The sequence below is a fragment of the Anastrepha ludens genome, chromosome 5 (assembly GCF_028408465.1).
Source record: "Anastrepha ludens isolate Willacy chromosome 5, idAnaLude1.1, whole genome shotgun sequence".
Lineage (NCBI taxonomy): Eukaryota > Metazoa > Arthropoda > Insecta > Diptera > Tephritidae > Anastrepha > Anastrepha ludens.
The window spans coordinates 71915329-71930375 of record NC_071501.1 but is presented as its reverse complement, the minus strand read 5'-3'; the positions used below and the strand labels follow the sequence as shown (position 1 = coordinate 71930375).

The following is a 15047-nucleotide window of genomic DNA, read 5'->3' as shown; positions in this document are numbered from 1 at the left end:
CTGTAGCCGATTGGGTTGGTGAGTGATTACCATTCGGAAGTACCCAGATTCCAATCTCCAGGTACGAAACATCAAATAGCAGAAAAATATTTTCTAATAGCGGTCGCCCTCGGTAGCCAGTGGCAAACTTCCGGGTGTATACTCGTATGTGCCATGTGAAAAAGTTCCTCTAAGCTAAGATTACAACGCTTTTTAAACAAAATTAAATACCCTGGAGCGCCGGTAATCTTATGGTTTTTTTCTAAAGAAAAAAAGGTTTTACCAATATCAAAAGACCGACAGCAGAAATTACGACAATGACAGATGGCTATGTTCCGATCCCACTGAGGTTCCAGGCTCTTGTTGTCATACAAACGAAGGTTCAAGTCAGTGTTGTTGCTTTAAGTGTTGTGAGCAACAAAAGACTTGGCAAACCACTTCACTTCTTGAAACAGGGGTTTCGAGTGAATTAAGCTGCACATATCGGGGATCTAGAGACAATAGTGAAACTCTGAGTTTTAGCAGGACTCTGCTTCTTCACACAAATGCTGGTGACACAAGTTTGGGAGGCTGAAAATTCCCACGACCACATAACACCGAACTTAACATAAAAAACCTAACACCTTAGTAACCTGGATTACTACGTATGTTATATTATTTACTTAGATAACTTGCCTCGCAAATTCTTGGAGAATACCTATGGACGTAAACTCAGCCAATCTGGCATCTATTATAAAATTCTGCTCATCTCAACTAAGAGGACAATGAGTTTGCTGTGATCCCTATAACGATAGTTATAACTTTGTTGTTACAAGAAGTAAGTACAGAAGAGTTCCACAAATATACCATTTGAAATATTCTATTGATATGCTTCGAAATTATCTTCACTTTCTACTACAAGTCTTTAAAGTGAATTTTTATTAAAGTTACAGTATTTCACACTTTGGTTGGTTGGTTTAAGGGTGACCCCGTATCGGAGTGCCACATAGTACGGAAGTTGGGTCCGTTATGTTGCTCTAGAGCTCATTATTTTATATGATTTCCCCACCTAACCGAGATTTTTATTATAGATTTTGGTCCAAAATAATAATTCGTTTCGAGAATTTAATGAGAGATTCGATTTTCAGGTCCGAGAGTGCTGAAAGATTATCAATTGCTGGAGAGCCTAGAAGAGCAAGTCAACTTCTGGTTAGGCCGGGACAACTGCACAGCAAATGCCTGCTCGATACTTCCTCATCTTCTTCCTCGCAGTATCTGCACAGGTCGTTTTGAGGAACCCCGAGCCGACGTGCGTGAGTGCCTAAAAGGCAGTGGCCGGTGATAAGAGATATTATATGCCTTAGTTCGTGTTTCGATAGACTTATAAGGGTTTTTGTCTGTTTCAGATTGTAGGATGGCCAGATTTGTCTGGTCGTAACGCAAGTAGTTTCCACTAGCCACCTACGATCAGCAATGCTGTGAAACTCTCGATCAATGATCATTTTACATGTTGCGAACGGAATGTGGATTGTGGGTAAGTTACTAATATTTGATTGCGCAGCTTGACGCTTGATTAACTCCATCGTTTCACAATTTTACATAAAGTACTGCTGCGTAAGGTTTGGGATTGGCTTTTTAATCCCAATGCATTTATGATCACATTTTTCTTGGTGGCCGCCCTACTCGAAAGGTTAGAGCGTGACTACCATTTTGAAGTGCGCAGATTTGATTCTCCGTGTACGAAATACCAAATGATAGAAAACGTTTTTTCTAATAGCAGTCGCCTCTTGTCAGTTAATGAGAAACCTCAGATTGTATTTCTGTCATGAAAGAGTTCCAACATATAATTACCTATATAGATATTTATAAAATGAGATTGTTACCCAATTTTAGAAATTTAATTAAAATTATGCTATTTACCATTTTAATTTACTTTGGGAAGTATTAATGTAAACAACGCAAATCGCTGATGGCTTATGGCCGATGCGAACAGACTTAAGCCCATAATACACAAAACGTGTTTTCGCTAATAGTTCAAACAGGGCATCACTAGTAGATATTTCGGCTTGAAAAACTCGTTCAGAACAAACGTAAATCACTTTGGGTGGGTGGTGTCCAAGACTATTGCATGGCTTCACACACATCTTGTGAATGGGTGGATTTATTGGTAACTGGAAAATCTCATTTTCGTGAATAAATAAATAAGTACCACAACAGTTTTTATTTTTACAATCTAGAAATAAGTAGCTAATTTTTTCTCTTTATTATGAACTAGAAATTAAATTTTCGAATTTCATTTTAAATTCTTGATACCAAATATTTCGCTTACATTTTACATTAAATGACAAATAAATAAATAAAAAGCCTTTTGAAATTCGGGATGCTAGCAGGAAATGTCATAATCTGTTTAATTGGCAGGCGGTTAATAATGCGACCGCATACTGACAAAGGAACTACTGCCACCTCCTTTATTGTATTCTGCTGCCACTGACTGAAGAAAATTAATTTATTTATTATTTATCTTCTACTTCCTTTTTCAACTAAACTTTCAGCGATTTTCCCAAGACGAAGTGGGTATTGCTGATCTTTGGAATATTTTCAATGCTATGGACACACCTACGTACGCTCCTACTAATAGCCACTTATGGAAGAACAATAGATATCGCCACTGAATCGTATAATTTCGTTGAAATTGCGCTTCAAACTAACACAAGTAAATATTTACCTATTTAAAGTGCAGGCGCTCTGACAAACATTGACTATTTGCACAATTGAATTCTCTCATAAGTCAGCATTTGAAGCATGAATAAATAAACAACATGAAATTACTCAGAAATATACACATCATTTATAATTTACGGATATTTCGTTTATGTCCGAATAGATGTGTGAAGGTGCAACGATTGCATTTCAAAACATTTCAAAACTCAAATAACGGAGCGCAAATTAAATGTTTAGGAGTTATGCAGGCCTAAAATATTGTATATTAGGGATTTAACAGTTCACTTACATAAATGTACGAGTATTTAAAAATGCCAATTTATTATACTTGAAGTGCTTTAAAACGTTGTTATGATAATTTTAATTATTTCCGTTGAAGTAAAATATATCAACATTCAGTTAGTGCAAACATTTTCTGCTGTAGGATTTTAGCGTTGATTATTTGCTACTAATCAGGCGCTCAACCAGGTTTTGTTTTTGAAATAAATAAAAAGAAAATAATAATGAGGAAATATTTTTATATAATAAAAGAATTTTTTGATGAAAAAAAAAACAAAACCAATTCACAATGTAATAATAAATCAGAAAAAAATGTCTCATAAAACTTAATAAAACTTGAACAAAATTAAATAAATTGATTTCGATTCGTCGTTTTTTCAGCAACTTTTCTAAAATTTTTTTCACCGTGGAAATTCGAACCTTTGTATTTCTGTCCTCGTAAAAAATGATCTGCCGTTCGGAGGCAGCATAAAACTGTAGGTTTCTCCATTTTTCGGAAAACATCAAGACGCACACCATAAATAGGAGGAGGACCTCGGCCTCAACATGCCAAATAGTCCATTTCCGGTATAGCCATCAGCACCTTCTTCGATTCAGCTTTTATCTCCTCAATCGACTCGAAACGCGTTCCCCGGAGTGGTCTCTTGAGTTTTGGGAATAGCCAGAAGTCACACGGAGCCAAATCAGGCGAATACGGTGGTTGCGGAACGATATGCGTGGAATTTTTGGCGAAATGTTCACCAAGAACGAGTGCAGTGTGAGACGGTGCATTATCGTGATGCAAAAACCAAGAGTTGTTGGCACATAATTTTGGTCTTTTCAGACGAATTGCTTCACGTAAACGAAGCATAACGCTCAAATAATATTCCTTATTAACAGTTTGTCCAGGTGGAAGGAATTCATAGTGCACCACACCACAAAAATCGAAAAAAACTGTCATCATGACCTTAATTTTTGAACGACTTTGTTGTGCTTTTTTCGGTCTGGCCTCGCCTTTAGCACGATATTCGCTTGATTGATCGGTTGTTTCAGGGTCGTAAGCACAAATCCAAGTCTCATCTCCCGTAATGATGCATTTGAGCTTGTCCTGATAGTCTGAAAGCATTGTTTCACACACATCAACGCGACGACTCTTTTCCAAGAAATTGAGAGTTTTCGGTACCAAACGAGATTTGACTTTTCGTAGGCCCAAATGGTCTTTCAAAATGGTTTTCACAGATCCTTCTGATATTTCGATCATATCAGTAAGGTCTTTAACAGTCAACCGACGATTTTTGAGCTCTAACTCCTTCACTTTATTGACGTGTTGGTCATCTGTTGACGTCGATGGTCGTCTGGAGCGCTCCAAATCATCAACACGTTCTCGACCCTCTTTGAAGTCTTTGTACCACTTATAAACATTTTTCTGCGACATGGTCGAATCACCAAATGCCTTCTGCAACATTCTAAACGTTTTCGCAGCCGAAATTTCATTCCGCAAACAAAATTTGATGGCACTTCTCTGCGCAATGAAATCAGACATTGTAAAAATAGAAAAATGCACTCTTGATCGTTTGGTAAACACAAGCGTAAATATATTACTGACTAGCAAACCCGGCCCCCTTCGCTGGGCACACTAAAATAGAATAGATATGGTTTAGAACAGAAAATATATGATTTTCATATTATTTATTTCTTTATTCTTTATTCAAGCGCTTTGGCATAAACAATATTTTTTGTTTTTCTATTTGTTTTTGAGTAAATATAAAATATAAATTGAAAATCAGGAAAAAAGAAGATTGTTTTTAAATTTCAAATCAACGCATATGAATAAACAATCGTCTTTTTTCCTGATCATCCATGAATTTTTCGTTTCAATTTATATGTTTTATTAAGCATTGGAGCTTTTTTAACCATTATCCATTTATATTTTTCAAAAAAAAAAAACGAAAAAAATTGTTTTTTCCACGAACACATAGTTTCATTCGGATTTCACATTAAATTCTCAAATTTCGTAAGAAATTATTCACTGTGCCAAAATCCACTCCAAAAAAATTCACAAACAATTTTTACATGTTGCACTTACGTTTTTTCCTTATGGCATCCAAATCGGAAAGAAATATTGACACATTGTAACTCACACTGTCAATTTGACAGTTCAGTTCCGCCCCAAGCGTTAAAAAAGTAAGCGACATTATGGCTGGTTCAAAAGAACGCTGTAGCCGTTGCCACTGCTCCGAATTACAACCAAACTTTACGAAACCCATTTTCAATACTTACTTAACAATGTGCGTAAGTTTGGTTTAATTCGGTGCAAACGTTTTGGCATATATTTCGAGACCCTAGTCATCAATAGGTATGAAAATTACCCCGTATTAAAGCACTAATCAACAGCTTTCATTTGATACCCATATTGTATATACACAACCAAAAGTTACCCGGGTCCACGTTTTGACCTATATCTTGAGACCCCAGTCACGGAGCGGCATGAAAAATACTCTGTACTAAAGCATTCACCAACAGCTTTCATTTGATACGCATATTGTACATACACAATCGAAGGTTACCCGGTTCCACGTTTTGACCTATATCTCGAGCCCTATTTCCAAAATAAAATATAATCCATGTTACTCGTGGATGATGTAGCTTTCGAATGATGAAAAAAATTTTAAAATCGGTCCAGTAGTTTTTGAGCCTATTCATTACAACCAAACATGCCAACTCATGAAAAAAATAACTAGAGCGAAATTTTAATCCCGCGAACTTTGACAAATAAATTCACCTTACTTTTTGCCAACAGTAGTATGTCTACAAACGCGACTAGTGACTAATAGTTTAGTACAAAAAATTTGGATACAATTTCTATATATTAGTATTTTATGTCTAATTGTATGTATGTAATGTACAAAGTACAACCTAAATTAGCAGTTGGTGGATTACTTGCCCTTTATTTAGTTTCGGGTTGCAATCGTGGGAACCTCCAAAATGTTGCCTTGTTTTCATTTTTTCAAGTTTGAACATTTTTTATTGCTAATTTTCTTAAAAAAAATACTCCGATAATTTTTTGTATTGTAACCAATCCCAGAGAAGTCCAAATGTGTATATATGCATCGAAATCTTACACCATCTTATGAAATTAAAATTTTAAATCGGCCAAAAATGAGCGAAGCTATCAGTTTTTAATGCAGCAAGTACCGAAAACTCGTTTTTTACAATAAATAAACATTTTGGGGGTAGAAGAAAAATGCTAACATGGTGCATGTACCTGACCATATCTACAACAACTGCTATGTCATCTTAAATGTACATTAAATTTTTTGTTAATTTTCAATGCCGTGTTATTAATCTCATAAAAGTAGATTAGTCGATTTTTTAGCGAAATTCTGTCGATTTTCTTCTAAGTGTTACGAAAACTCGAAAAAAGACCTTCCAGAAGTTAATCAGAGAAACAGGTCCTTTCACAAAAGTATTTAAATTTTGTTTTGCCTGTTGATTCTCTTATGTGTTATGGCGTACATCTTAAATAACTATTTTACGAGTGGCCTCTGAAGCCTGACAGTCACTCGCTCTAGTTGCCATATTATGCAATGAAAATTTGGGAAATTATTGCTCATTTGCTTCTTCTTCTTGATTGGCGCTGTAACCGCTGAAGCAATTTTGGCTGAGTTTAACCAAGTACGCCAGTCCTTTCTTTTCCTGTACCGAGTGAAACCTTTTTCACATGATCTTTTCAACGCAAAGATGGCTTTCCTATTCTTTTGTTGCCACCAGCTGGTGTCGTATCGAATACTTTTAGAGCCGGAGCGTTTGTACCCATTTGAACGACATGACCCAGCTGGATCTTTATTCGTTGCACTATGTCTATGTTGCCGTAAAGCTCATACGGCTCATTGTTCCAGCGCCTGCAATACTCGCCGTTGCTAATGTGCAAAGGTCCAAAAATCTTGCGCAGAATCTTTCTATCAAACTCTCCAATAGACACCTCAGCGGATGTTGCCATCGTTCAAGATGCTGCGCCATACAACCTTACTACTTAATTGACTTAACACGAAGTTACACTTGTTGATAAGAGAGATTCTTTATTGGACTTGCATGGCGGAATAAACAAACACTCCGAGGCCTCCGAATGGGTTGGAAGTGCACACGCCACAAAACATCAATTGATAGAAAAAGTTTTTTATAATGGCGGTCACTTCTCGGCTGGCAATGGCAAACCTTCGAGTGTAATTCTGCCATGAAAAAGCATCTCATAAAGCTCATCTACCGTTTGGGATGGCTTAAAAATGGTAGGCACATTCAAGGATGAAGACACGCACCACAAATAGAAGGAAGAGATCGGCCTAACACCCAAGGAAAGAGACAATAATAAATATCTATGTTGTTAAAATAATTCTTAAGAACATATAGTTTTCCACCGAATCAACTTTATCCGCCCGTTCAACAGAGTTCTTGGCCATATGGCTAACACCATCGTAGCCTCGCCTATTTATTTTTGTTGGAAATTGTGGAATTGAGAAAAAGTGTTCATTGAAATTTTCTGCAATGAAGGCTCTGTACTACAATGAATGAAACTGTGAGACTGTGCCAATAGCCTCGTTAGAAAATTTCAATGGATTAGCCCAAAGTTCGATTGAACAAAATAGGATGCGCGAAATTTCATGTTTCTCCATAATGCAGTGAGGATTTTTTAGTCTAAGAGTGCACATTTTCAAAAGCTGTCCATCGAAGTAAAGCTAATCCAGCGAATAATTGCGCGCTGCAAGTTTTTAGATGTTTGCTGGCATGAAAAAAATATACTCTTGAAACATTTTGTGCTTCAGCCACTTCAAAAAGTTGGTACAAACTTTGCACACTTTTAAATAGTTGTAATAGCAAGCCATTTAAAATAATAACAGATATTTTCACACATTTCTCAGTTGAATGCATTCCTTTATCCACTTTGGCCAAAGGTAAGCCGCCACAAGAATATGTGCGAAGCAATTTGAGTTGATTAAGAAACTTGCTGGCATGCAAACTACCAACCGTTACGCTACCTTCTTAGCACATTTACACATACATACATCCCTACAAACACACACATAGTATTTACTGCATTTACTCCCATCACCTGCTGCCTGTTGACGTCGTAAAGTTTATCCTTTATTAACGCTGGCAAAGTTTCTTGTCAATGCATCAATAGTTTCTTAATAACCACTGCTGCTCAAAGCGTGTGACGAACGGGGTAGCATTAGAGGAAGAGTTGATGAAACTTCGACGAATTTGCTGTAATGCTACACGCGACCAACCACAGCCGCCCGCCCCGCCCACCTGCATGCTGCTGCCATTTCGCAATTCGGCTTAGCAGTGACAAGCTCATTGCTGGCAAATTTGTTCGCTGTAAGTAAAGTGTTACGCTTTTTTCCGCTTTATGAGTTGTTGTTCGGCGTCGTGTTTCTCATATTTTTTCTGCTGTATCTGTCAGCTGGCGTAGCATGAATTGGCAACACTCTGGCAGAAGGGGAGCAGAAAAATGGCGGAAATGGGGAAATCACTCTGTATGCACGTAAAGGTTTTTTTTCGTATTGTATTTTTGGTCGGATTTTGCTTTACACCTTTTTCTTGCTCACATTGTTTTGCCTGCAAATATGTTGTCGAAGTTTTTTGTTCAATTTTTTCGTTGTTGCTTCCTCTTACCCTGCTTAATAAAATTTATGGAATTTTACGCTCACAATCCTACTCGTAACTCATTGTTGTTGCATGAAGATTTGTTGCACGAAAAGTTGTTACATGTTGTATGTGCGTTCGAGAATGTTGCAATTTTCGATTTTCTTGCCGCCAAGTTGGTGTGTGTGTGTGTGTGCGTGTGTGCGTTTGCAAGTGGATATGTGTAGGTGCATGGGATCGTAATGGTATTAGTGGCTTTTGCGTCGTTTGCAATTCGGTTTGATTTACATGCAAACTTTGCTCTATGAACGGCATGAGTTGATTTCGTGTGTTATTGTTGTTCTTGTTGTTGCATGCAATGTCGAAGATTTCCTTGTTGCAGCTACACAAAATCGTAACTGTTGTTTGCTTCTGCTGGTGGCTGCTGTTGCTGCCTGCTGCCTCTGTTGTTTCTGCGGCTGTCAGGTGATGCTATAGTTATGAAAATATTCACTCACACACACACATACATGTATATATATATATATACTTATACACGCACAATATATATGCCTGCTTGTTTATGCATTACTTACGATTTACCAATTTTCAAGTTTGTGAAGGTAACCCATTTAGAGTATTTTGGCAGTTTGGCTGATTTGTTGTTGGTGCATCAAATTGTTGGCACAATTTCTTGGATGCTAACCAACATCTCAATCCATACACATTAGTGCCTGCTGTGACAAACCTCTTCTGGCTTCTGGCTTCTGACATTCGCAATTTGTGCTTCACAATGCAAAACAAAACCAAACAAAAACCAGAAACTATTTCCAGAAATGAAAGTTTGACATTTGCGACCACTGCTGGGGAAGTTTAAATTAGTTGTTATTATTATTTTGTTACATAAATGTATAATACGGCAGAAATAAGGCAAAAGGGCAAAGTTTTGAGACTTTGCATATTTTTTGCCATTTGAAAACGGCTCAAAAAGTATTGTATATCCCCCACGAATATCTATGTAATTAACTTTGATACAACTTGAGAGTGAACTATGTGTCAAATAACACTGTTTATCATAATTTTACTGATAAGAATTTTTGAAGCTAATAACACTGTGCCACAGCATTTCTGGGGTAAACTAATTTCAAGTCTTTGGAAAATACCCCAAATTTGCTATGGCTATTTCAAACTAGCAATATTTTACCTAAGTGTTTTAAGAATAAAATGAAAGGAGAGTTAAAAAAGCGACTGTGGGCAAATAGTAAGGTGAATTTGGTTGTAAAATGAAAAATCTTTATTTATTCTTGTAAATCAATTTCATCCCCTTCAAAATAATCCCCTCTCGATGAAATACACTTATGCCAACAATTTTTCCAATCCCCGAAACATGCCAAATAGTCCATTTCCGGTATAGCTATCAGCACCTTCTTCGATTCAGGTTTTATCTCCTCAATTGACTCGAAACGCGTTCCCCGGAGTGGTCTCTTGAGTTTTGGGAATAGCCAGAAGTCACACGGAGTCAAATCAGGCGAATACGGTGGTTGCGGAACGATATGCGTGGAATTTTTGGCGAAATGGTCACGAAGAACGAGTGCAGTGTGAGACGGTGCATTATGGTGATGCAAAAACCAAGAGTTGTTGGCCCATAATTCTGGTCCTTTTAGACGAATTGCTTCACGTAAATGACGCATAACGCTCAAATAATATTCCTTATTAACAGTTTGGCCAGGTGGAAGGAATTCATAGTGCACCACACCAAGAAAATTGAAAAAAACTGTCATCATGACCTTTATTTTTGAACGACTTTGACGTGCTCTTTTCGGTCTGGCCTCGCCTTTAGCACGATATTCGCTTGATTGGTCGGTTGTTTCAGGGTCGTTAACATAAATCCAAGTCTCATCTCCCGTAATGATGCATTTGAGCTTGTCCTGATAGTCTGAAAGCATTGTTTCACACACATCAACGCGACGACTCTTTTCCAATAAATTGAGAGTTTTCGGTACCAAACGAGATTTGACTTTTCGTAGGCGCAAATGGTCTTTCAAAATGGTTTTCACAGATCATTCTGATATTCCGATCATATCAGTAAGGTCTTTAACAGTCAACCGACGATTTTTGAGCACTAACTCCTTCACTTTATTGACGTGTTGGTCATCTGTTGACGTCGATGGTCGTCCGGAGCGCTCCAAGTCATCAACACGTTCTTGACCCTCTTTGAAGTCTTTGTACCACTTATAAACATTTTTCTGCGACATGGTCGAATCACCAAATGCCTTCTGCAACATTCTAAACGTTTCCGCAGCCGAAATTTCATTCCGCAAACAAAATTTGATTGCACTTCTCTGCTCAATCAAATCAGGCATTGTAAAAATCGAAAAATGCACCCTTGGTCGTTTGGTAAACACAATCGTAAATATATTACTGATAATGACATTCACATGAAAGTTGACCCAGATGTTATTAACAGTGCTGCCAACTCATGAAAAAAATAACTAGAGCGAAAGTTTAATCCCGCGAAGTTGGACAAATAAATTCACCTTACTTTTTGCCCACCATGTTATATCGAAGTGAAATATGTTGTTATGGTGCACATAGTAAAATTTTGCGAGAAATAATTTGGTAGATATTTTAAGCCAATAGCTCTCTCTCGAAAGGGTCGTTTGACCCGTTGTTTAGAAAGTCCAAATAAAATGCAATTTTGAAGGTCGCTAGAGGGTTAAAATGATCGGGAAAATTATTTGCCTTAAAATTTCACCAGGGGCCCGGACAAAATCTTTATACTTTTTTGAACTTGAGTTTTGAATCCAAATACTTAGCTTTAAGTTCTGAAATTTAAAAAAAATACTCTATATACCTTGTTTCTTCTTCTTCCGGATTGGCTTAGCCGTTTAAGCGATTTTGGCGGAGTTTAACAAAGCGTCGTTCCTTTCTCTAGCTAACCGGGGTCAGTTGGTCCCTCGAAGTAAAGCCAAGTTCTTCTCCACATGATCTTTCGACGCGTCGGCCTTGCTCTTCCTTGTTTACAATAGTTGAAATCTTTTAAATGATTTTAAATATATTCAAATCGGAATATTTACCATTGCAATTGAAATAAGTGAAGAAAATATATAAAACATCTGTTAATACAATCCAGATACGAAATATTTTGGTTCTCAAGCAGCTTGAGTATTTTACGGCGCAGGACATTTCTTTATCCAACATAGGCAGATTTAATAATATCTGGCTTGTACAGTTCAAACCTAATATGGCGAAAAGTACAATATATTTCGTGAAAATGATTGTAGAAATTTTTGCCACAGCTTAAATTTCGCTATGCGAAGGTTCTAGGAATATGCATTTCATGCTACTCATTCGAAATTAAAATTCTCATATCAAAATTACGGCCGAATTTATGTGGAAAAAACTGATTCGATTAGATTGAAACTCAGTGTTTTTTTTTTCTTTTGCTGATCATGAGTACGATGATACTTTTTTTTTAAATGTGAAGTAGCGAGTCGTATATGACGGGCATAGTATGAGATATGTAAAATTTTTTTGGGAAAATAACTCACTGATATATGGCTCAGTTATCTGATTCTAAGCCAAAATCCATGCATTCTAATTATTTATTATATATACGTACTTAGCTTCTCTTCTTAGCTATGTATCTAATTGGGAAATTGTATAAAAAGTCTCAGCCAGTTAGTTCCTTCTACTTTCTTACTCTTCTTATTTCGAAGAATATTTTCTCTGGTTAAACAAATTAAAAACATCTGGGTAAACAAAAGTTATAAAGAGCGTAAATGAAGTTTTTACTACATGGGTATTATTTTGCGGTCTTTGTTTCAGCGCAGCTGGTACAAACCTAAGCTACACTTGAATAAATAATAGCACAAATCAAGTGACGAAAATATAGCTGAAATACGTAAATTGTTGTCAAAAATATTTAAGTCCGGCTTTGTGAAAGGTTTATTTTTTGGGTTTCTTTAATGTTCTCCGAGCAGCCCTTTGGTGCAGTGGATAGCACATTGGACTTCTAATCCAAAGGTCGCGGGTTCGATCCCCGCAAGGGCTCAGAATGCAGATGCATTTTTTAAACTTTTTTATTACTATTTTTTTATTTTACAAAAGAAAATTGTAAATGTGGGAAAACTCTTCCCATTTTCAAGTTCAGCAAATATTATATATGACTTTCTTTTTAAATCACAGAGTATTTATTTATTTTTTTGAGTGTTTTTAGTACTTTTGGTTTTGGGTTTGTAAAAGTATTTATATTGAAAAAAATTAAAAATATTGCTCTGCCCATGGAAAATAATATATATATTTTTTTAAATAGCTTTTGACCCTTACTTTTAATTATATTTGTAGATTTGACAAATATTTATATCACCTAATTAAAAAAAAAAACGAATAATTTTTTAAAGTTTTTTCATGATGCAAAGAATAATGAGATGGCGCCTATCGTGGTACCGTTACTTTGCGCTCAGCCAATTTGAAAATGAGTTACGTCGTTTTAGCACCCTTATAGCTATTTTCGTAACTTGATTTAGCATTTTTTGTTTTGTTAATTAGTCTCGGAGTTCTTTCTTCATGACATTTTTTAGCCTGTTCTAATTAAAAGTAATGTTTATAATTTTTCAAAACATACATTTTTAAAAATTTGTTCAATAATTCACTCAGCTTTATTTAGCTTTACTTTTTTTAACATCTGGTGGCATTGCCTGCGATTGAATGTGTTGTTGGTGTTCTTCTGCTTTCGGCAGTCAAATCTCTCTCTCGCTACTGCAGTGTTGCCTAGCTTTGGATATAAAAACGCACTGAAATCCCCATTTAAAGAAAATAAAGCACCAAATTTTTATTGAATCACTTAAAGAACTTTGTATGCGTGACAAAATGATTTTAAAATGTGCGCCTTTTTAAATAAATGTGTTATGGTTATGTACAATTTATTTTATGAGTTTTTTTGTTAAGCGAAACTCTTTTGTAAAGGGAACGTCGTTTTTGCTATATTTGAGGTTATGTAACTAGATAAGGTCCTCTTTTTGTAAAAATGCCGTTAAGGTTTCTTTAGTATTTTCTGGTACTTTGTTGCTTTTTAAAATGTTTAAAAAGGTTTTCAATTTAAGAAGACTTGAGAGAAGAAGATTTAATATTCTTGCATAACCTTAAAAAGAACAAGAAATAAAATTTGCATTTTCAAAACATAAAATTTTATAAGAATCAACAAATTTTCATTAGCACTAAAATCTTCTCGGAGTGACCTTTTTTAACCTTCTTTTATTTAATGATACAGTTCTTTTTTAACTTACAGTTTCGGTAGCTTTTAAATTAAAAAGCAGAAACAAACACCAAACTTAAAAATTTTCGCATTTTGGGTATAAAAAATCACTAAATTTATTGCGTAGAGCAAATGGTTGGCAACAATGCATAACTCGGCAAACGTGACGTCACACACTTTTGATGGGCGCAATCTTGTTTCTATCATTCTTGAATATTTTTAGTACTCTTGCCTCTTTTTTGTAAAATTAGTTGTATGGAAAAAAGTAAAAGTATTACTCTGTCTTTGAGAAATAAGATAGTTCTGTTTTTTATAATTTTTTGGCCTGTATTCTTAGTTATATTTGTAAATTTGCCGAATGTGTGACTTTTTCTGTAAATAATTTTCTAATATACTTAACTTTTTTTAAAAGTTCTTTGGTAGAATCAATCATGGTGCTTTATCGTTAATAAATAAAATATTTTTTATTCTTGTATTTTTTTAAATAGTTTTTCTTAGTAAAAGTAGTCTTCGAAACATAAAATATTTTTTAATTTTCTTTTAACACAGTTTAGCCCGCATTCTTAATTGCATTTGTAAATTTGGAAAATATTGTATACCTATGACCTAATATTAAAACAACCGAATAATTTTATTTTATTAGTAATCGTTTGTTTCATTGGCAAAAGTAATCAAAAATATTACTTTATCTTAGGTTTTTTTTTAATTAATTGTTTTGTATATTTTATTTACATTCTTTAGGTTAGGTTAGGTTAAATAGCTGCCCTAGCTAAGGGCTCACTTGGACAAATATTAAAAATTCGTCCGTTGTGGTGCCATACATGGGAGAGCAGAAGGGAAGGAAGAAGGAGCCTTGGGATTACAGACGATGATGACCATACATTTTACGACGACGCCGACGGTGGCTAATTTGCGTTCGTAGTTAGCCGCAACAAACTACTGATGAACTTCACCCAATTTATGGTATTTACACCGGCTATATCCGCAGGCGTAGCGAAAAAGAGAAAACCCAGATATCGAAGTCTTTGCCAGACGAGAGCACGGCAGCTGAGAAGAAGGTGTTGAGATGATTCCACCTCGTCCTCCAGACATTTTCTGCAGAACGGCTTTGAAGCAATCCCAAGTCTCACGGCATGAACACCTAACGGACAATGTCCGGTAAGGATGCCACCAAATTCGAGAACTGGGGCTTGGTTAGCCTTAGAAGTTTCCTTTAGCGTCCCCGATCTAA

At 35.9% G+C, this 15047-nt stretch overlaps 1 protein-coding gene and 1 non-coding gene across 2 annotated transcripts in view; one reads left to right on the top strand and one right to left on the bottom strand.

Moving 5' to 3' along the window:
• The window catches only part of LOC128864754 (uncharacterized), a 260399-nt gene that overhangs the window by 25141 nt on the left and 220211 nt on the right, over window positions 1–15047 (bottom strand). The gene's annotated exons all lie outside the window — the stretch shown is intronic.
• Window positions 12541–12613, top strand: Trnar-ucu (transfer RNA arginine (anticodon UCU)). The gene has a single exon. It is a non-coding gene; the product is annotated as a tRNA-Arg (tRNA).